This window comes from Talpa occidentalis, unplaced genomic scaffold (assembly GCF_014898055.3).
Source record: "Talpa occidentalis isolate TD23 unplaced genomic scaffold, MPIMG_talOcc4v2.1, whole genome shotgun sequence".
NCBI classification, from domain to species: domain Eukaryota; kingdom Metazoa; phylum Chordata; class Mammalia; order Eulipotyphla; family Talpidae; genus Talpa; species Talpa occidentalis.
In genome coordinates this window covers 12,950,090-12,973,713 of record NW_026555331.1, presented here as the reverse complement: position 1 = coordinate 12,973,713, position 23,624 = coordinate 12,950,090, and the positions used below count along the sequence as shown (strand labels likewise).

The 23,624-nt window shown below is 46.1% G+C and overlaps 1 long non-coding RNA gene and 1 other non-coding gene across 2 annotated transcripts; both read left to right on the top strand.

The window, feature by feature from the left end:
• The first annotated feature begins 2,860 nt into the window (after positions 1–2,860).
• Positions 2,861–7,459, top strand: LOC129145388 (uncharacterized). Its single transcript, XR_008550919.1, has 3 exons — positions 2,861–2,884; positions 5,609–5,749; positions 7,441–7,459. It is a non-coding gene; the product is annotated as an uncharacterized LOC129145388 (long non-coding RNA).
• A 15,258-nt stretch (positions 7,460–22,717) lies between these two features.
• On the top strand, positions 22,718–22,824 carry LOC119252244 (U6 spliceosomal RNA). The gene has a single exon (XR_005126747.1). It is a non-coding gene; the product is annotated as a U6 spliceosomal RNA (small nuclear RNA).
• The last annotated feature ends 800 nt before the right edge of the window (positions 22,825–23,624 follow it).

The window sequence follows — 23,624 nt, the reverse complement described above, 5'->3', positions numbered from 1 at the left end:
GGCCTCCCGTTCCCACTGATTGAGAGCCTGCCTCACGTCCTGATAATTAACACACACACTCATGGATCGCATCCTCAGATTCGAGGACTGCTCCAACTTGGCTCATGTGGAATCTGGGAGGTTTAAACTCTCTGCTGCCCTGAGACACCCCCCCACTCCCAGTGATTCTGGTTCTGTCAGGCTGAGGTGTGTCATGCCCCTTTGGAGGCTCCCCAGGTGATTCAAAGGTGCAGGAGTCCCACTCGAGTGCACAGGATGATGCTGTGAAGTCGGGTCCCACATCTGATAAATGTGACGACACAACACTCAGCAGGCACAGACAGGAGCCCAGCAGACTGGGGTCAGCACCTATGACCAGGTGTATGTGGGGGATCTGCAGGGGATGGGGAGCCATCGCCAGGACAACAGGGCCCACCAGTTCTTGAGCCAACAGTGACGGCCACTGTGCCTGTATACATACCACATGGGGCCAGATCACCCAAGTTTTCAACAGACACCAAAAATACATCTCTAATTGGGATTAAATATTGCTTCAATTTTATTGTGAAGTACTGTGTGGTCCAAAAAGAATGGGCTGGATGTGGCCTGAAATGTGGTGGTTTGCAACTTCTATCCAAGCTAGGTTGACAAACTCTCCTGGTTTGACAGAATGTTCTGGCTTAAGCACTGGACATCCCAGACCAACCAAGATGGTGGGTCTTGATCTGCAATGTAGCTTACTGGTTCAGGAACATCGAGTTTGGAATTTATCTTTCTCAGGTCTTGATCCTGGCTCTGTCACTTACTTGCTGTGCAGTCGTGGTCATAACACTTGATCTCCGTACATGTAGTTCTTTCATTGGTAAAAGGAGGTGGGGGTGGGGGAGAGTAAGCACCTGTGCACATAGGCTTGTTGTGAGCATGAAATGAAGCCATTTACAGAAAGTGCTCTGAACAGTACCTGGCATTCAGGGAACGCTATGTGAATATAGCCACAATAGTGGCTATATGAATGTCAGCCACTATTATTCCCTACTGGATGATCAGGGAAGCCTGCCTAACTTTACCAACTTTAGAAGCATCTCAGGGCCTCCTTGGTGGCATAGGTGTTAAGTCTCAGCACTCTCATCACTGCAGCCTGGGTTTGATCCCCAGCTGGGGAGCTGGAACACATGGCACAGCAGACCTCTTCTGTCTCGCCCTCTGCTCCCCTCAGCAGTGGATTTCAGTGGATCCACCTGTTCTGCACCCCACTGTATCTCTGGTGAATCCTCTCACCCCCTGCACCTCTGATCTATATCCCAGTTCTCCTATGCAAAAATTTAAAAAAAGAAACATCAATCTCCTCTATTAAAAAAGATAAAAAATAAAAGTATCTCAGATCATGTACAGTGAAGTGATAAAAATGAAAGCTCTGATGGGGAAGACCTGACCTTGAGGACCACCTGCCGCCACCTTTGAGCTGGGTGACCCTGGACAGGTTGCTTAACTTCTCTGTGCCCCATTACCTCAATGATAAAGTTGGAGTCATCACACCCATCTTCAGGAATGCTGTGAGGGAACGCGAGCCTCACCTGGGAGAGATGTGTTCTTATCAGGCATTGTTCCTGCCTCTTCATGCTCAGGGATGTCCAAAAAGAGTCAGGTAATTTTTAAAGAAATGGCTATAGTGTAATGATATATAAATGCTTCAGAAACCTAATCAATCACTTAATATTACACATTGTGTCATCTCAAAAGGAAGTAAAATTTATATTAGACCAGGCTGAACTTCAGCTATACCTGTGCTTAGAAAACTAGAGGCCTTTTTTATTATAATTTATAATTATAATTATATTTATAATTATAATTTATATTATAATTCTTATATTTTATATAAGAATATTATATATCACACATATATATTATATGTATTACATATTATATAATATTGTTATATATTACATATATAATATTATATGTATTACATATATATGTAATATTCTTTTGAGTATCTATTGCCCTTCTCCAAAAGAAGACTGAATTTCCTGTACTTTTCTGAACAAAAAGCCTTTTGCAAATAATTGGTGTGATTTTGCTGCAGGATCTTTACTTTTTATTTTCCTTTGAAAAATCACATGCAATTGAGCAGTTAGGTTGGGAGCCATGTGACTAAAATGATTTGCATCAGTTACCTATTGTTGCAGCATGATTCATAAACCACCCTAAAACTTAGTGGCCTGAAATAACAACTCTCTATTTAGCTAATGATCCCGCCACATGTTCTATCGTCTAGGTCAGGCTTGGACGATCCTGGCTGTGCTCACTCATGTGTCTGCTGGGCTGTCTGGGCTCAGCGGGTCTTACTCACATGTCTGATGGTGGGTGGTTATTGACTTGGGGGGGGGGTGTCATCTGTCAGCGGGCTGGCCTGGGCTTCTCCACACGCTGGCAGGGCTCTGAGACCCTAAGTGGGCAAGTGCTCTCCAGACCCTAGGTTGGCTCCTGTTTGTCACTTTCCCATTTACCAAGACACGACCCACCATCTATTCCAGAGACAGAGAGGGAAGGATACTGCCCAGAGCTTGGATTTGAGGAGCAGTGAAGAAATTGGGGCAGTGACTGGGGTCAGTCTATTGCATCACCTTTAATTAAGAACAGATTGAGTCATATAGTCAGTGATCTTGTTTTCTTTCTCAGAAAAATGGGGAATAAAATCTAAAAATGACCCCTCAACTGACTACGAGTGTGCCAGCAAACCATTAAATGTTTTCTTTTTTCTTATTTTGCATTTGAATTTTATTGCTTTTCCCTGATTTTTCAGGTACTGGACTTCTGTAAAATATCTGTTAAAGAAAGTATGATTTAAGTTAGGGGAATCCTTCATAATTCTGCCACTCCGGAGATAACACCTGTTATCAATTTGGTATGTATCACTTCAGTTTTTTTTTCTATATATGTATTAACAAATGTCACACATAATGTTCCTTTATAGGAATTAATGCGTTCAATTCATTGGATGCATATGAGAAAACTAAACAGCAAAGTCCCTGCTCACATGAAATAGTATCATAAAGATTAAAAGCAATTTGTCCTCTTTCCCCTTAATATAGCTCGGCTTTATTACTTACACTTATTAAATTTGTATATTGTGGCAGGCACTGGAATAAGGGCATTGTACACATTATTCCATTCTAATTAATAGTCACTAGAACTCAATGAAGAATGTATAATCATTATTTTCTTTTATGGGGAGGAGATTAGACAGAGAAGTCAGGGAGTGTGACAAAGCTAGTAAGTGGGGGAATTAGAATCTGAACCAGATCTAACATCTGGCTACAAAGCCCACACGCCTAACCATTTGTCAAACTAACTCTTAATTCCAGTAGAGCTACCTCCTTTTTTTTAGCAGTTGTATTCTACTATGAGAGCATTTGTAAGTCATACGTATTCAAGGGAAAGAATAAGAATTAAGAATTAACCACTATTCAAAGTGTAATTAAAATACCTGCCTCTCCATTTTCCCCCATGTGTTTTGTTTTTATTCTTTATTCCTGAAAAGATCCCCGCTACTGTCTTTCTTGTAACTAACTTCTATTCACCCCTCAAAACCCTCTGCAGATGGCATCTCCTCCAGAAAGTCTTTTTCAACCCATCATCTATGTTAGGTGTTACCCTCCATGATCTGACAGTTTTTAGAACTTTTCTCAATCATGACACTGATTTTTCCTTGTTGTAGACTTTTATTTGGCTGCCTCATCAATTTGATAATGACCTGCTAGAAGGCAGATTCTCAAAGTTTCTTTCCTTTGTGGATATATATAATCTTAGCAGCTAGCATTTGGTTAAACCTAGCATAAATGCTTATTCAATTTAACTGAATGAATTCATAGAAGGGCTTTGTGTCTCTGGCACCTTTTTTTTTGTTTATAAAATTTTTATTGATTTACCATTGGTTTACAATACTATATAATTTTGGGGAGTATAGCTTCACACCTCAGTATGTATACATACTACACCGCACACACCACCATATTCTTAGAATGGCACATAGCCTATTAAAATTAGTTAATAGAGCTCATTTTATAGGTGAGTAAGCTGCAAATTAATTTTTATTCTGGAAATAACATAGGCACATTGTAAAAATTCAGAAGCAAAAGATATACCAAAGAAAAATGCGGTTCTCTCATTTTAGACCCCTAATTCCGCTTCCCAGAGGTAATCACCTTCTGTGGTTTTGTATGCATCGTCATTCAAGTTTTTCTGTGCATCTAATCCATATATGCACAGTCTTAAAAATACCACAAATAGTAGCATATGGTAACCTTGTTCTGAACCTTGACTTTCACATTTAATTTCATGTGAACGCCTTTCCATATTAACAAAACGGACCTTCTTTTTAAAAGTAGCCACCCAGTATCAGTTGTAGAAATTAAACCATACTTGGTTGAGCTGACCCTTACAAATGAACTTTTAATTTGTTAACTCTTGTTGTTGAATTTTTACTAGTGCACTATTTCTATAATGAATATTCTTGTATGTCATTTTTGCTTTCCTATTTGAGTTTCTCTGCAGGGTAAATTCCTAGAAATGGAGTCATTTAAAAGCTTTTTTGTGTTTTTTCAAATAACCCTGCACAGAATATAGGCCTATAGGAGAGGAATTGCACCAAGGGCCGGGACTCACTTGCTTTGCTAAACTTTCCACTTCAGAGGACATAAAACCATCCGAAGTCCTTCTCAATTTGGGGGATCACGTGGTATTTGGTGGGCATCAGGCCATCCATAGAAAGGTGAAAGGGTTGGTTTTCCTCTCCTGTCACCTTATGGTACTACTGTTGAACCCTGGAGTTTGGGGTCTGAAGCTTAAGAAATAAAGACGTTGGACGATGGGAAGGTATTCTGGGGATCAAGCATTACTTAGAACTCTGATCTCCAGTTCATCAGAACCCCTTTGATGTCCCTAAACCTTCCAGGGTCCTGCCTTTGCTCTGTCTCTGCCTGAATGGTAGGTCCACCCTTCCCACCCCAGGGGGCTCCTACCCAGCTTTCTTGACTTACTTGAGATATCACCTCCTCCATGAAGCCTTCCTTACTTCCACTTAGAATCATTCATTCCTACATTTATGAGTTCAACATAGAGGATTCTTTTTTTTTAACAACTGCTGGATCCCGAGTACCATTGAGACCCCTTGGCTATCCCTTCATACTGTTACAGGGTTCCACAGCACAGAACTGGGATAGAGTCTGAAGGCCTGAACCAGATCACCTGAGTTCAAATCCCTGATCTATCACTGGCTCCAGAGATTTCACAGCCAAGGCGGAGCTGCTCAGTAGACAGAGGGCTGGGTTCTGCCAGCATGGCTGTCTCTCCGTGGGCACCGGGTGATTGATCTGCTTCATTCCCTTAACATGTCCAGGCAAGGAGTGTGTGATCAGTGGAGGTTTCAGGGCCTTCCTGAGGTCACACAACAAAGGCCCAGCAGGACCATAAATGCTGGGTCTCCTCATGTCCAGTGGAGTATGGATTCCAGAGGATCATGATCATCCCTGGAACAAAGTGGGAGAGGTGTTGGGGAAGGTTGAATGATGCTCTAGTGAATGAGCAGAGTTCATGTCATCATTCACTCATGCATTTACTTGTCGCCTAGATGTAACACTCCCGAGATCCAGGCACTGTACTAGGCACTGTGTCTGTAGTGGTGACAGTGGATGCGGTGCTTGCTGACAGTCTAGAGGGGAGGCAGAAAAGAAATGATCATCCACACATGGAAATGTGTTTCCAGAAGGAGGTAAGTTAGGATGCGGGGTGAGGATGTCTGCCATGGCCCTGCCCTCCTGGTCTCCCTGCTGTGGGAATGCTACGTTCTCAGTGGCCCTGGGTATCAAACTGGGGGTGCGGGAAGTTTGGGGACCACTCACTGTTAATCTAGAACCTGAGTACCAGGCAGGCAAGAGGCCACAGCTCATGCCTGTTCAGAGTTCAGAGTCAGGATGGAACAAGGCGGAGGATAAAAAAACAAACAGGATAAATTTAGGGACACACTGACAGCTGTTTTGAAGTTCTATTTTAGGAATTTCATGAGCTCTGAAGTGATGGAGCGATTTCAGGCATGCCCTCGATTCATTATTCCACATGCAGGGCAGTGCTGAGAATTTGGGCCAGGCCTAGAAATAAGCTAGGAGGGTGTGAGCACTGGCAGGAAGGGAGGGAGGGAGCTGGCACAGGCAGTGGGGCTGGAGAAGGAAGCTGAGACAAAGTCCTCTGTTCTCTTCTCGGCCCCTGGATGATATTCTGTCTCTACAGAGAGGAGGGAAGAGAGTTACTGCCCTCCAGGAAGCTCACTTTAGTGGTAACAGGGCCAGGACATTTTGTTGGGGAGTGTAAGACCCCCCCCCATAGTTGACCTATGACCTCACCGTTAGCATCAAACCGGTCAAGTTCAAGAGGACTGTTTTCTTCTGATCTGCCAACCTTGCCTTAAAGTTAAAAATGAGGTGCTTCATGTTTATCCATTAGGTCTTATTTTTTTTTCAAAACATGTTTATTGACATAAAGTGTTTAGATCCTCGTAGCTGCTTTGCGGGTTATAAGCTTTATTTCTCATGGATTATTGTTGAACAACTGTCTGGCACAGGGCAAGGCAGTGGGGGTACTGAGACAGTGTCTCTGTCCTTGAGAAGCTTTCTTTCACAGTATGGGGACAGAAGGCACCCCAACATTTTCCAGCAGCGGTGGGGAACAGAGGATTGGAATGAAGCAGCAAGTGAGTCTTTTAAAGTCCTGCATAGTTCTGTGGTCTGGGTGTGTTTTTGAATAGTCTCTTTTAAAATTGTTAATTTATCTCATGATTAATGAAACTTGGAGTCTTTGCTTTGGCTGGAATGAAGTTGGTGCAGGATGTGAGATCCTGATCAGAACCTTTGATTGGCCTCTGATGACATCCTAGGCATTTCTAGAATGTGACCAGCAGATCAAAACCATGGTGCCCAATGTGAACACATCAGTCATTGATATACCACGCACACACACACACACACACACACACACACACACTCTCACCCCACAACCTTGATTAGTAAGAAATGAGGAAATGTATTTGTTATTACTCAATAAGCGCAGTTTGTTTGTTAGACAAAATCTTTCAAAACATGAAGTCCAAAGGGAAAAATTATGAAAGGGGCCCTTGAGAATGAAAAGTGTGGGAACGGCTGATGTCGTCCACTTGTCTGATGGAAAACTTGATCCTTTTTACCTCCACCAATGCAGGGGCCTCTTTGCCTTCTTCCAGCAGTGGGATCTCTCTTCTCTGGGAGGGGAGTGGTGCCTCATCTGGGCTCCATTTACACCTGTCCCCATCCCTACCACCATTTAATTTCTCTAAAGTGCCATTTTCTACCCACTCTTTTGATAAATGAGCATGTCCTTTGGGCAACTTGGTTGCACACTTTGATTTTCAAAATTGTCATTTTCGTGATGAAGGGAGCAGGCTGCGTTGGAGCATTGGAGAGAACGTGAAAGTTCACCGGCACCTGGTTCTCTCCTCTCTGGACACAGGGATCAGCCACATGTCCCAGCCTCCTTTGAGGCAACTGAGAGCTGCCAGGTGAGTCACGTTGTCCACTGGAGAGTGGCATAAGTGACCTACGGCGTCTCCTGGCCTGGCTGTGCACATTAAAATACCCTGCGATCTGCTCTTCCAGGCGTTCCCCGTCTCTCATAGCTGGACGTGTCCAATCTGACCGGAAGCCGCATGTAACGGTGGACATGCCCTGTAAGAGCAAACTGAGCCCCTCTTGACTGCAGACACCATCCTTGGACTTGGTGAGTTGAGAAATTCACTTTTTTAGTGTGAGGACCCTGCGATTTGGGGACTGTTTATAACAGTTGCCAACATTGACTCTCCCGAGGGGCCAAAAAATAATTTCACTTCTTCTTTTCTTGAATTCAGAACTAAAACAAAGATGGAGATGAAATATAGACTCTTGTGCTGCTAAAATTCCATGGAAAGGTGGGGCACAGTGTGTGATCACAACCAGGAGGCTTCATAGTGCTGTTTTCTAGCATTGGACAGACTTGACCACCCCATGAGTGGAAACTCCGATGATTCCCAGAGCTCCCTGACATGGATCTGACCCTACAGGCAGATCCTAAAGAGAGAGAACCCAGAAGCGATTATCTGTTTCTTCCCTTTATTTCACTGGTCCAGTAAGCACCTCTCATGAGGAGTGAGCCCAGAGGGGGAAATCAGGCGGGAAGTGTTACCCTGGGCAAATTCCTTCCCTATGGCAACATGAGAGCAGGAAACCAAGGTTTCACCCAGGATCTTCTCAGACATAAATGTTCATGACTCCCTGTGGGTGTAAGTTCCCTGAGGACAGGAGCCATATATTCTCTTCCTACTGCCTCCCCACAGTACCTAGAGCAGCACTAGGCACAGAGCTGGTGCTGAGTTAACACTTACCGACTGACCGGTCACACCTCATGAGCTTATGTGACATTTCCCCCACTGGTCACTCCAGAAGGAGCAGAAATTGCTGTGGTTTGACCCCTCACACCGCCAGTCCTTGCCTAACCCAACAATTTGGGAGTGTGAAAGGCCACGCTGATGACCCAATCCTTCCTTGGGGAGCTACGAGTGCTCTCCTTCTGCCCACCAAGTCCCATGCCGGGCAAGACACTTGACCCTGCTAAGTTCCTGGCCAGACCATTGCCCTGGGGTCACTGGGTATGTCTGAACCCCACTGTAGTTGTCACTTCCTCAAGTCAGGGGCTGAGTCTTGCTTGGAATGTGAGTTGAGAAGGTTCTTCACCAGGTATTGCCTCAAATAGACAGGGGTTCATTTTTCTCTCTGCTCACAGAGATTTTTCTCTGTTTCTTCTGGGCAAGAAGGCAGACCTGGAGCAACAACTATGTGATATCATTTATGTCCCAGGCTCCTTTGAACTGTCTGTTTCACCCTCACTCATGGCTGCCCTCCTCAACATAGACTTACCGGTGTAAGATGGCCACGGCAGCCCCAGCTCCTAGATCCACATTCCAGGTAAAAAGAAAGGTGAGGGAGATCACAACTCAAAGTCTCCAAGTCAAGTCCACTCACCTTCTTTAGAAATTTTTCTGGAAATGCCGCACAACAAAGATTTCCTAGTCTATACAGGCCAGAGTACTGCAAATAGTCACATATTTCTATGAAGGTGCCTGGGAAATAGAAATTTCCAGCTAGTTCCATTGCTTCCCCTACAAAATCAGGATTTGATATTAAGAGAGAAAGGTAGGATGGGTAGTGGCAGGCAACTTGGAGTACGCACCTCACCCATCTCTGCAGCACTGACCACATAGTAGGTACATCTTTGCTTCCCTCATTCATTCATTCTTTCAAAAAATGTTCACCAGTATCTACTCAAGGCCAGGCATATGTCTGCATGTTGGGGAGGGAAACAATATAAAATAAACAGAAGTCTAATATATCAGGCAATGTAGGTACTCAGGAGCAAAATAAGTAGGGAGCAGCAGTGGTGAGGACAATGCTAGCTTGTGTGGTCAAGGCCTTTGAGAGAAGGTCATGGGTGCGGGAATCTGAATGAACTGAGGAAGTAAGACTAACAGGCACTTGGGGAAGAATTTTATCTGCAGAAGCCCTGGTGTGGGAGTATGTTGGAATGTTCCAGAAAAGACAGCCACCATGAAGAACCAGTTAGGAACCAGCCTATGTTTAACTTTGTAGGCCATGACAAAGTCTGAAATTTCCTCAAAGAGTGAGTGACTTGGAGAGAGAGCAGGTGATGGCTATGTTCAAATCCAGCTGCTTCCTTCTTCCTCTCTTTTCTGCCCACCGAGTTAGACATTTGTCAGACATTTCCATCCTATTCGCTATGTGTTTTACCGTCTCTGGAGAGTGTTCTCGCTGGAGAAAAATACTCTCTCTAGAGAGCATTTTCTTTAGGTTTTGTTTTCGTTAATTTTCCCTTCAGATGTGTCACTATTTTGTGTAAGCAATCCGTTGGGGTTTTCATTTTAATAATTATACTTCCTCATTTCTAGGGCTTCTATTTGGTTCTATTTCAAATCTGCCTGGTTGTTTTTTTTTTATTCCTTTGCCATGCATTCTGTTCTTTTTTATTTCAGTAGATTCATTAAGCACAATTGCTTTATATGTTGTATCTGTTCATTCCAACATCTGCAGTCTTAGTGGGGCTGATCCCTAGCTTGTTGATTCTGCCCATTAACTTTTGAGACTTTATTTATTGGGGTGTTGATGATTTCTTTCTGTGAGCTCGGCTCCTTGGAACACTATCTGTGGTGATTCTTTGAGGCTTAGCTTTAAAGTGTACACCTCCAGGGAATATTTGTGGTTTGTTTACGCTAGGTACTGGGTCTATCTGGTTGTTTGGGGCTACACAGTCGATGTGACTAATGGTTCCAAACACTGAATTTGGGCTTGTGGTTAGGAATTCTCAAGGGAAAGCAATTTCCTTTGTTTCCTTGTTTCTGCATCACCCAGAGCGAAAGCCTAGCCCAGTACCATCCAGTGAATTTTTATTCTTTGTTCATCTACTGAGATTGCCGTTTTTAGGGATTCTGACTTTTTATGGGACTCTCCAGTCTGACCTCCCACCTTGCTCCCATGCTCCCCACCTGCCTCCCCCCAACAAGCTACCTTAAGTCAGTAGGGATCACTCAAACCCTGGGCATATGTCATCTCCACTGTTAGCTTCCACCGACAGCTTCAAGCTGTGTCACTGCTTCTGACCTTTAAGGGATTTCTTTTCTGTTGTGCGAGCTCAGCCATTTATTAAGGGATATGTTTTTCAAAAAAGTTGTCCATTATTTTGTTGTGCTAACCTGGGTGGATTTCTATAGTATTTTAGGAAAATCACATTTTGGCAGGACAGTCTGGCTATTGGGGTGGGGGAGAGGTGATAAGGAGGACCATCTCACATGGGGAGACCATACTGCCATCACCCAGGGACCAGATATGGTGGACTCCAGATATGGTGGGACAGGGAAAAATGGGGGGTTAAAAGGTGGGGGTTAGAGTCATCGTTTTCAGTTGGTTAGGACAAGATTTACTGAGGGTTTAGATATGGACTGTGAGAAAAAGGGAGGAGTTGAAGTTGATGCCAAAGATTTTGGGCTGAGTACCTGAGTTTAGGGTACAAATTGCAGGAATGAACAAATTGCAGGAATGAACAAATAAGGTAGCTGTGGATGGAGAGGGTTGGAGTTCTTTTTCTGATCATTCTTGGGTTAATTTAGCAGCAAATTTCTAGACCCTCAGAGATGAGAATCAGATGTTGAAGGGAGGCTTGCAGGAGACTGCCCAGGTCTGACAAGCACTCCCCCTGTCCTACCTTGACCCTTCCCAGTAAGCCGGCTGCCCCCTTACTATCCAGGTTTAAATATAAATCACAACAAGCCATCCTGGGTCATGGGGAGTGAGTACCCCAGCCCTACATATGTGCCCACACTCCATCAGTGGTTCCCAGGCCTTTAGATTGTGGTGACTTCAAAATTAAACCAATACCAGTCATGGACGAAGGGACACACACGATGTGGTTTATACACACAGCGGGGTATTATTCAGCCTCATAGGACAGGAAATTCTGACACGTGCTACAAAATGAATGAAACTTGAGGGATTATTTCGAGTAAAACAGACCAGCTATACAGAATGAATGCTGCACGGGCTCCACTGTCCCTGGGGCAGTCGAAGTCATAGAGTAAAACAGAGGTGTGGGTGGGGGCCGTGGTGGGGGGGGTGTAGGGGGAGGGGAAAAAGAGGGATTATTGTTAAATAGGCATAGAGTTTTCACTTAGGAGAATGAAAAAGGTCTGGAGATGGATGCTGGCGATGACTGTGGAAGTGTGGATGCGCTTTATGCCGCTGACCTTCATGCCCCACTTCAAAATGGTGGGGGAAACCAAAACCAGCAAACCGACATCATAAAACTGTCAACTTTTAATTTGTCTATTGAAGGCATTAAAAACCAAACTGCCATTTGTTGTAATCATGTCACCCAGAGAAAGGAACATTGTAAACCTCAGGAAATCAAGAAAGATGTGTTCTTGGGAACGGGACAGGAATAGCTTTAATAAAACACACTGCTCCGATTTCCTTCAGTTGCTCGTGGACCGGTGGGCCAGCGGCAGCAGATTCCTGGGGTGTGCATGACTCCCCGATGGGGAGGATGAAGAGGGCCTCAAGGGCCCTTCGGGAGAGTTCGATTCAAGCCCCTTCCAACCCGTTTGTTCGGGGGGGAAAGATGGGCGATTAGAAGGTGGACTAGGACACGGAGGAACACCACACGGTGTGGTCGTTCTTGCTGCCATCACAACTAGGGTCCCTTCTCCTGGCCGTGCTCACAGCTGCCCTGGTTTGGATGCTGCGTGGTGAGGACACCCTGGCTGTTGCCTGCTGTGCCGGAGAAGCCCTGGAAGGAACTGCTTTGCCAGGACAATCTGCCTGGCCGGCGTCTGGGTGACTGTGATTGTAACGGGCCTGCCTAGGACTTGGCAAGGGGCAACTTTTTGATAAATGGCAGTTGTTATTAACCAGGACTCCTCGAGAAAGCGCTGTCATCTAAACCTTCAGATTTTGGATTGACTGTTTACTGGAGTCTTGACCTTTGGTTAGGTACTTATATTTTCTGAGTCTCAGTTTCTTATCTGGAAAGTTGAGTCAGTGAAACTTCTCTTGAGTTGTTTGGCAGCAGAAATGAAAAATAACTGTTCTTAATAATATAAAGAACTTAGTTTGCAGCCAGGCGAACCACTGGTGCTTAGGAGATAATCACACCACCGCCTTTCTCTCCTCCTTCTGGCTTCTTCCTTTCCAGCTGGCCTGCCTTCTAAGGGTGGACGGCTCATCTAGCCTCCTAATCCCAATCCCTCGGAAGCCTCCTCATGCCCAGCTGGAGGGAAGGAGATTGGGAAGGAGAGAGTCGGTTCTGTTGAGGCAGTCTACCTTTTCTATTCAGAGTGGCTTGTTTGAGTCCATCTCAGTGTGTTTGGACAGCTATAAAAAACGCCACAGATTTGGTAGTCTGTAAACAACAGAAACTATCTCTCACAGTTCTAGGGCCTGGGAGGTCCTTGGTGCTGGCAGATTCTGAGGGGCCTGGTGAGGACTCACTCTTGTTTCATGTGGGGAGCTTTTCTCGCTGTGTCCTCACATGGTAGAAGGGACCAGGGATTTCTCTGGAGCCTCTTACATGAGGCCCTAATCCACTCATGAAGGCCCACCCTGGTGACCTACGCATCTCTCAGAGCCCTACCTCCCAGCACCATCATCTCTGGGAGTTAGGATTTCAACATATGAATTTTTTTTTTGGGGGGGAGGCACAAATATTCAGACCATGGTTAGGTATAATGTGCACTGAAACTGTAGGTCTCCCTGCTGAGAAGTTAAGGTGGGGGTGGGGAAGGAGAGAGGTGTGGACACAGCAAGCACACAATTCTCTTCTCAAGCTGCTGCCACTTTTCCGGGTCACACACCTGCCCACACCTGAAGCAGTCCAAGAACCTTATCACTGACATTGTCGCGAAGGATAAATACGCTCCTGATCCCCAATTTTATCCCTCATTTTCTGTGGGCTTCTAAATAGGACCATTCAGTCTGGCACTTAGTCGAGGACAGGGGTACCGGTTCTCTTCTTAGAGCTTTGCACAAACTGGGGAGTGTGCTAGGGCTCTTAGCTCTTCTAAACCTCTCTTTGCACCTCTGGAAATGTCTTTTGGTTGCTTTGTGAAGAGGTTGAACTAAGTTTGTGGGTTGAGAGGAGCTGTTTACTTAGATGGTGGTTGAAACCAGAATGACTCCTGCTGGGGGCACTGCTTTGAGCAGGTGGGGGAGAGCGAGGAGGGCAGTGGGCGTGGCTGGAGTCCCCTGTATTCGCTCGCTCTCCTTGGCCAACCTTGGCTTTCTGCCTGGCACCCAAGGGATGCTTCACAAACGCTAGCTGAACAGAGCTGACCCTTCAAGACTGACTCACAAGTCACCTCTCCTGTGTCCTCCTGGGATTGCCCAGACAGGAGCAGTCACTCCCTTCTGGAACCATACAGTGCCTATGGCAGCATCCGGCATCCTGTTATAATTATCGTGGGTTCCAGACAGAGAAGTCCTGGAGGGCAGAGGTCCCCACTCTTGCCTATGTTAGGTACTGAGCACATGCAGAGTGACTGGGAATTGCAGGTCAGCTTGTCTGGCACTGGTTGTGGCCAGGGGGCTCCTGAGGAATTAGGGGTGGGCAGAATTCTGGGGGCCACTGAATATCAGGCTCCAGGGCTCTGATCTGATGGCTTGGCAGTAACTCCATAACATATTTCCCAGAGATGGTTCTCGTAATCCATGGGCAGCATGCCCAAGCCAGGCTCTGACTAGTTCCTGAAACAAGTTAAATCTTTCCTTTTGGGACAAGTCCACCTGTGAGTCGGATGAGCTTGGTTCTCTGAAGACTGGCTTTCATGATCCCGACTGCTGAGCCATCTCTGCTTGCTTCCTGCTGGTCCTAGCAGCAGCCCTGTTATGCTTGGCTGGCTACTGGCGGGTGAGGAGACAGCTCTGTCTTCCCAGATCTTGAGGTGGAAGAGAGTTACATCCACACCCCCACCCACAGCCGCCTGTGCGTGGCGCTGATGGAAACTGGCTCCTCTTCCAACAGATCTCGGCGGAGATTGGAAAGTGCTTGTTGTGTCATTGTTGCTGCGTGGACGGAAGCCAGGTTGCAAATGAGACTAGTCTTCCCATCACCCTGACTTTCCACCCCATGGAAGGACAATAGAGCTGCACTATCAGTCTCGAATGAATGGACTTTTATCAGATATAGGTGGACCCTCACATGGCCAGGCAGTAGAAGGTGGGAATGTCTGTGAAGTCACAGTCCTCGGCATCCCTATCCGCAGGATGGCGCGTTTTAACCCTTCAAATCCTACTTAACACACTCAGGGTGTGAACATGATTTCTGGCACATGTATTTGTAAGTTAGCTTCAACCTGACTCATCTCAGCCATCTCCACCCTGCACATGATTCATGGGGAGCCTGAGATTTGGACGTTGGGAGTCCTTTCTGATGAATTCTTTAAGTAGGGGCTGCACAAGGATCTCTCTGTGATTTGTACAGCTGGAAGGGCGCACAGGTGACTAAACCTCACACTGAAAAACGGAAGCATAAATTTAGTCGAAAATAGGATGATACAGAAAGAGCACTAAATCAGGGATCAAGTCCAAATGTGATGCTCACCCGTTGTGAATTTTGGCTGATTTTGCCATTTTTCTTTGCTGTGTTTCTAAAATTCATTTGACAAAGAATGGATACAGTATTTAAATGAGTGTCATGGACTATTTTATGTGCTTTACAAATACTAACACATTTACTCTCCATCATCATCCATGATGGTAGGTATAGTTATTAAGCTTGTTTTATAGATGAGGAAAGCACAGGGATGTTAAGTAATTTGCCCAAGGTCCCACAGCTAGTGAGCAATGGAAGAAGTCTGATTTCTCATGCTTCTCAGAATCCTCATATGTAAAATGGGGGGAAAACCCTGTTACTCTGCCCATCTTGCATTTAGTTTCTTTGTGCTCCCACCGAGCTTTACTTGCACCTCTGTTATTGGACTGAAATTCCATTAGTATATAAGCTGGGTGAAGGCTTCGCTCTTTGCTTTTTATCACCAGCACAAGTGAATAAGAATCCCTGACAGGTAGTAGACACTCAGTAAATGTTGAACAAATGAATGAATGGAGCCCATCACTGTGTGTGTGGGTGTGTTTTTCAATTCATTTATTTATTTATACAAGAACTGGGGTACAGGCCAGAGATGCAGGAGGGTGAGAGGATTCACCAGAGACAGAGTGGGGAGCAGAACAGGCAGATGGACAGAAAACAATGCTGAGGGGAACAGTGGGTGAGACAGGAGAGGTCTACTGCGCCATGTGGGTATCTCTCTGGCCGGCTGGAATCAAACCTGTGCTGGAATCCACCTGTGCTGGAATCAAACCTGTGGCGGACATCTTCACAGAGCTGCACTCAACCCACTCTGCCCCCAGGGAGGCCTACTGTGTGTTTTGATGAAAGAGAACTGGCTCTTCCCCACCCATGGCTTCCTGAAGGCATGGACTGTGTCTTATTTGTCTCTGGGTCCCCGACCCCAGCATATCCTTGGCACAGGTAGATGCAAATACTAAATGAATGAAGTCACATTATTGCCCTTTACCTGGGGTCAGAACTCACCTGTTAGTCATGAAGCACTTAAATGCCATAACTCAATGGACATTGACACTTGTGAGCAATGGAGTAATCTTTTGTGGTGAAAAAAGATAAGGGTTAGGGTTCTTTCAATTGCTGTGTAGCAGACCACTCCAAAGTATAGGGGCTTAAGGCAATGATACATTGTTTCTCAAACTTGTTGGGCGATTTTCTGTTCTGCCTGTTGTCTCCAAGGTCGGGAAAGTGGTTGCACTCAGTTGCACTCCGGAGCTTGCATCCATGGTGTCTCACCCTTGGGTGCTCTCTTTTCCTTGTCTTTCTTATCATCTGTGCTCTAGCTTGAGCCGCTCTGCAGCCCAGCAACTGACTTCTAAGTAGTAGGAGACTGAAAGTCTCCAAAGTCCAAGCTCAGGAGTGCCAGGACCTCACATCTACCGCATTTGTTTGGACAAAGCAAATCATAAGGCCAAACCAGATTCAAGGGAAGGAAAACAGACCACTCCTCTTGCTGGAGCAGAAGCACAGAGATGGGAGAAGTTATTGGGAGCCACCTTGGAGACTCTACCATGGGGGTGGGTGAGGAGTGGTGACAGCAACCCTGAATTATCCTCATGCAAATAACAGCTGTGAAGGGTTAGACTTTGGTTTGCCGGCCAGAAATCAGGCCATTTTCCAATCAGGCACTACCCCAGAATGTTAAAATTTCCCACCCTGTCCCGGGAGGTCTGAGCTGACAAGACTCTTGGAAAATATCAAGTGCTTTCTTCTCCTTTTCCAGGTGCTGAAACTGAGGCTTGGAGAGAAGGCTAGCACAGCATGCTACAGGCCAACAATGGGACAAGGGCCACTATTGCCAAGTGGCTGTTGGATGGTTTACATAATCTTGCTGGACCTCCAGCTCCTCATTGATTTAACATGGCAGGCAATGACTGCTTTATAAGGCAGAATAGAGAGCAGTGAATAGTATGAATTCTGGAGCCAAATTACATGAGTTCAAATCCTGGTTCTTCCATTGATCATCTGTATTACCTTGGGATAGACAGTTAATTGCCCTATGCCTCAGTTTTCTTTTCTGTAAAGGATGCAATATATTTATTTACCTAGAATAACTCATAGCATGGGGTTTATGATCCATGGATATTATTTGTAACTATTAGAACAGGAGATATAGACATGCCTTGCCCATGGTAATGATAGTCATTATTGGTGGGAAGATGAGACTTTTAGTTCTTTTCCCCTCTAGCCATGCTCTCATTTGGGGGGCTTTGGGTAAACAATTCCAATTTCTTTCTTCAATTGTTTTTCTGTAAGCCATGAGTGTTTCATCAAATTGGTTAGAGCTACGCACTTTGCTGCTACTTACTAGGGAGGAGGGATACTGTGTGTCTGAAGCAGGAGTGGGTTTTACCTGCCACCCCTCACTGCATGCACCCACTGCCTGCCTACATATGGGGAGTCCATTCCAGAGGCGTCCTCCCCTGGCACTGCTGAGCCTGGACTTTGGAGAACTCAGTCTCCTGCTTCTTAGAATATACCTTTTTCTCTCTGTTCTGCTCTCACCTCTGACTAGGTAATTAAGCTGGGATTCACTTTCTGCTTTGACTTTACTGCTTTGACATACTGGTTTGCCATTACTATATCTCAGTGTCCTCATCTGTATAATGGCAATAATAACTGGCGATAACAACTGTTCCCACCATGTAGATTTATTGGAAGAATTAAATGAGGCAATATGTGTGTGTGTGTGTGTGTGTGTGTGTATGAGAATGGCTTGTATGTGCCTCAAACATAGCAAGTGGTCGACAGTAATTAATGGATGATCATTGCTGCTAAAATGCTCCGTTGTCCAGGAAGCCTTCCTGAGCTTCTCCAGATGGAAGTTAGCATTTTCTCCCCCTGGCTTTGCTTCGCATCCTTTGTCTAGTTTTTTGAGATCATGTTTCTCTTCTTATATTGGGTTAGAATCATGGAGAAGTGATTCTCCTTCGTGGTAAGCTCAGAGATGCCTTTTCATGTTGAAATCAACTCTTGTGCCGTGCTGGTTCATGCCAGCTCTGGACAGAGAGCAGGTGCTCTCCATAAAGCAGCGTTTATGGCAAGTGTCCTTTATATTCGTTATATTAATAGAGCAACTACTGTGTGCTAGGTTGGGTTCTCGAAGCTAAAATGGACCCACTTTTCCCCATCTCCCACCAAGGTAACAACGCCCCCTTTGCCTCACAGAACACTTTTGACTGCCCTGTTATGATTCCTCTAACTCCTTCTGGTGGCTTAGGCTGTTTCTCTCAATTTAACCTGGGGGTGAGGATGGATAAGCAGTTCCTGACTCCAGGGCAGGAGGGTGGGCTCAGTCCTCTTGTAGTGATTGGGCCCCTCAGCACCCTGCATTTTCCTTCTCTGTAAAACGCAGCTTGTACTACTTTGCTCTCCACCTTTTGGTTGGGATTAAACAGGATCATCTGTGTCAAAGTGCCTGGCGGACAGCAGGCCCTTCCCAATAGAATCACTATCCTCTGGCTATGCCTGGGACCAGCTCTGTGGCCCTGACATGTACTGCAAGGCGCGGGTGTCTTAACAGGAGGTGGTGCCCTGCGCATGACTTAACGCGAGCTCCTGTTTTCTTTTGGGAGGAAGCTGCCAGTTACATTTGGGTGCAGACCAGAGAAGAAAGGCACCAAGGCCGGGCCCCTGAGAAGTCCAGGTGCACAGAAAATAGCCCTCGTGTGAGAGAGATAGACAGACAGACACACGCGCGCACACACACACCCTTTCTGGGTATGAGTGAAGGTGCTCGTGAGACGGGGGACAGGGGTTTGTAGGAAGCCAAGTCAGTGCTGCCTTAGTTTCCTGCTGTCTCCCTGGACCCTGGAAAGTAGCTGAGGGTGAAAAAAGGAATTAGGAGATTAGGCTTTAAGGGCTCTGCATGGGGCCCTGGACTGTGGGTCAGGGACTTGGTTTTGGCATTTTTTTGTGTGTGTGTCCAAGAAATTGTTGGGCATGAGTTTCAACAGTGACATGATGCGGTAGTGAGAATCCGTGGCAGGGAGGCTCCGTGGCAGCTGTTGACTGGACAGACTCCAGCTTCTCTGCGGCTGGGATGTGCAAGGACTCATTTTTGTTTTAACTTGGCCTGCCCCCAGGGCTTTGGGACAATTTGTCGGGGAAGGAGGGAACCTCCAGAGGGAGATGCTGGCTTCTGGCTCTTCATTTAGGTGGGTGCTTAAGAGATTAATTGGAAAAATAAGTGGAATGTGACCGTATTTGTATTCTGAGTTTATGAAGCAGTTCATACCAGTTATACTAATTACCCCAGAGGGCATTGTGAAATGTTAAGAGAGATTTGGTCTTAATTAACTTTTGTTTTTAGGATTGCAGGATGAATAGTTCTTTTGAGGGCAGGGGATAGTCTGTTTCCTGAGCATGGAGGCGGTGGAGAAAAGGTATGAGTCTGTCAGAGGGAGTAGCTGGAGAAGAAAATACAGGTCACTTGTGGACCATGGAAGGCCCTGGATACCTCACTAAGGGGTCTAGGGTAGCTCTTGATACCTGGGGACGAGTGAGTCTCTCTGCTTGTAACTGTGAGAGGCTCAAGAGCTTTGCCTCCTGAGGGCTGACGCAGTCACCAAGATGGCTGCCTGCCTAGGCGTCTCTGCGCGCCCAGCCTCAAACTCCTTATCCACGGTCCGTTCTCAAAAAACAGCCAACGCGGCAGCTCCGGGTGGCCAGGATTGCGACACCAAATGTGTTTGTTCCCTGTGTTTGTGAAATACCTCAGAGGCACTGTTCCAGTCCCACCTGACTAGTTTTCTGATTGCCACACGGCCCTGGCTCTAACTGCCAATACTCAACCAGGGCTGACTGGTCAGAGATTTTGAGATGTTCATGGGTTCGGAACTTGAGACTTTGTTTCTGTGGCCAAGTGAGGAGATTTTACCTTCCTGGGACTTCTGAATATGGCTTGTTGGGCTGGGAGGCAGTGCTGGTAACCTGGGGTGTGACCTTGGGCCAACCTCTTGAACTCCCTGAGCTTTCATGCCTTCCACTGCGTGATGAGGATAATAATTGTTTCCAGGGATTGTGACCCACCAACTATACCACCAGACAGAAGGTCAGGGTACTAGCTGACTTGCCAGGTTTCCCGCCCCAATAGGTCACTGAAAGCAAAGTTGACCTCAGGTTTCTGAGTTGTTAAAATTCAATCTTACATTTAATTCTTGCAAGTGAATTACTGTCAATCTTTGACCGAGAGCAGGAAGAAGGGGCCTGGCTAATGTATAACATAATGGGCACTCAGAGCCCCAAAAATTTGCTTAAGAATGTGGTCAGTGGTACTTCCTCAGTCCAAGGAAGGGGGCTTCAAGGGCCACATGACCTTGTGCATCATTTCCTTCATGGCCTTCCCTCCTTCCAGGGTAGGGGGGACTGAGTTGGGGGCTAGAGTTACTGGATTTCTATTATGTGACACACACTAAGACAGCAGTTTTGCAAATATTTTCTCATTTTTCATCTCCTTGACCCCTAGAACTAGGCAGTGTTACCCAGAAACAACAATGGCTCATTTAATAAATATCTACTGAGTGATAATTATGTTCTAGGCATTGTTCTAGGACCTAGAAAATGCAAGTAAACTGAGGCTCAGAGTGTGACATGATTTGTTCAAGGTCACACGGCCTATGTGACTCTCAGGATAAGATCCCACCTATTCTGGGCCTTATCCCAGGGTTGTTTTCATTCTGGAGTGTTGCACACACACACAAACATGCACATGCATGTTTACACACAGCACACCCACACTCACATGTACATACCTGTACACGGGCACACACACATCATCAGTGCAGCAATACTCACGCTCACATACACACTTACACACACGCCACACCCATACACACACTTGCATGTTATTCACACCCACCTTTCCATTGACTGGCAAGAATTTTATCAAAATTCAAAATTTCAGTGATATGTAGATACAATCTCAAAAAATTTTCATCTTATTCCTTCCCTCGTTCCGTCTCTCTCTCCCTTCTCTCCCTCCCTCTCCCCCCATTCTGTGACCAGACCCATCTTCCTGCTTTTTTCTAGCCATGAAGTCTTAGGGAATTATTAGGACAACCAGGCTCAGCTTGGAGTACCAAGCCCGAAGCAAAGACACTCTCAAAGACGCGTTGAATCTATTTGCCACTTTCTGCCTTGGTCGGGCTTCCCCCAGGCTGCGGGACTCACCCTCGGATGCCCCCTCCCCAGCCTACCCACTGCCCTGCCACCAGGCGTGGCACGCTCAAGTTCAAGTCAAGACCTTGCAGCTGGGTGTCCCCAGCCCAGCACCCTCCCTCTGCTCTCTCAGGCATGTGCCAAGCGCCTCTGAAGGCCTCTTCCAAGTGTTTCATCACGCCTCGGGGTGGGGATGCATCTATTTTTGTTTCAACACTTTGCTTCCACCTGGCATTTAATTCGCCAGCTAATCGGTGAAGTAACTCATCTGATGCTGGCAGCCCTGAAGGAGGGGGCTAGGCCTGATCTGTGGAATGTTGGGGGGTGGGGGGCCAGAGAAGTCCCACTGGGAGTCCTTAGTGGTCACTGAGGAGGAAGGCTGAGAAGCTGGGTTTTTGCTTGGCTCCTAGTATAGGTTTTTCACACTCTGTAGAATATTTCATCATCCAGGCAACTCAAGGTGGGGGTGGTAGAATTTGAGAAACGTTGGCAACTCCTGTTTCTTAGTCCGCACAGACTGCCAATAGTCACCTTACCCAATGCGCCTATTTTCCAGCGGTATCAGGGCTCGCTCTGTATATATCTCAGACACCCTTGCCTTTACCGCGAAAGGATCTTGAAGTGTGCTTTGGCATCCAAGTCCTCACCAAGACCTTTGCACTGCAGGGTCTGTCATTTACCTTCTCCGTGGCTGTTTGGCCACATTGCCCAATGGGGTGAGTTTGCTCGAGGCAGGCTATTGAGTTCAAGCACTCATAAACAATCCCTAGCAGCGGGGGACTGCAAGATCTGCAGATAGCCCGGCAGTGGTTTCAGCAATATGCACTTTGTCTGGGGGCAAGCTCTTGTGTGTGTGAGCGCACGCACCCACCCACTCACCCACCCACCCATCCACCCACCCACACACACACACACACACACACACCACTAAAGGAGATAAAAGGAGAAGATGGAAATAGGAGATCCAGAGGTATGGTGTTGTGGAAGGGAGCGTGCCCAGAGAGAAGATGGACCTGGGCACCCAGGTGCCTCCCAGGCATGGGGCCAGGCTTTGGCATTGTTCAGTGATAAAGATGTGGCATTCCTGAGCTGGGGTTCTCTTGGGCACTTGGCTGATGGTCCTATGTGATGACTACTTGTGATCAGGTCTTTCATCGTGCTAGACTATACACCCTTCGGGCACAGTGATCAGGGCTTGAGTTTACTCCCCCTCTCTTGTACCCTTGAACTCAGAACCTTATGTACAAGTGTTCAGACAATGCAGCAGAGGAAAGGCAAGGCTGTATGTATGCCACTAGGTTTTGTACAGAACCTTCTATAAGAATCAACCCTTCTGGTGCTCGCTTCGGCAGCACATATACTAAAATTGGAATGATACAGAGAAGATTAGCATGGCCCCTGCTCAAGGATGACACGCAAATTTGTGAAGCATTCCATGTTTTTAAACACAATGGAGTATTACTCAGCAATCAACAAAGATAAACTCATGCAATTTGCAGCAACATGGATGGAGATGGAAGGGATCATGCTCAGTGAAATAAGCCAGAAAGAAAAAGAAAAATACCGGATGGTCTCACTCATAGCAGGAATCTAGAAAACTTAAATAAGGGACCAGGAAAAAGACTAATTATAGTAAAGTAAAAGTCAAAATCAACAACTATAAACCAGAAACACACCATGGGGGGGCGGGCAGGAGAGAGGGGTTAGGGTCAAAATAAGGGGGGGTGGGAATTGTATGGGGAATATAACCAAGATCAAAATGCATACATTGTGCAAAAATGAAAAATGTTGTAAATATGAATATATATATAAATAATAGTAGGAAAAAAAAAAAAGAATCAACCGTTCTGGTGGCTGAGCTCACTTTCAGGCATGTGGCTTCCTCCACTGCCCTGGCTGGGGTGTGTGTTCGTGGGTAACAGTATCAGGCCCTGGTGACTGTCTTCTAGCTGGGGAGTCAAGAAGACACCTGCAGAGCAGAGTGTAACCCTGGGCTGCAGAGTTTACTTAAACATCATGATGTCAGGACCACACGCTCAAGGGGTGTCCCCTTGTATTACAGACACCAAGGAGTCCTTCTCAGAGCATGTGGGAGAAAAGGGGACTTGTGGGGAAGCAGAGAGGAGGCTGGTGTGGGTAGGAGGCATGGTGCCAGTCAACTAGGGGGCAAGCCTTGCACCCACATCCATTTGCTCATTATTTTTCTTTTCTCATTCATTCACCCCCAAATACCTCACAACTCC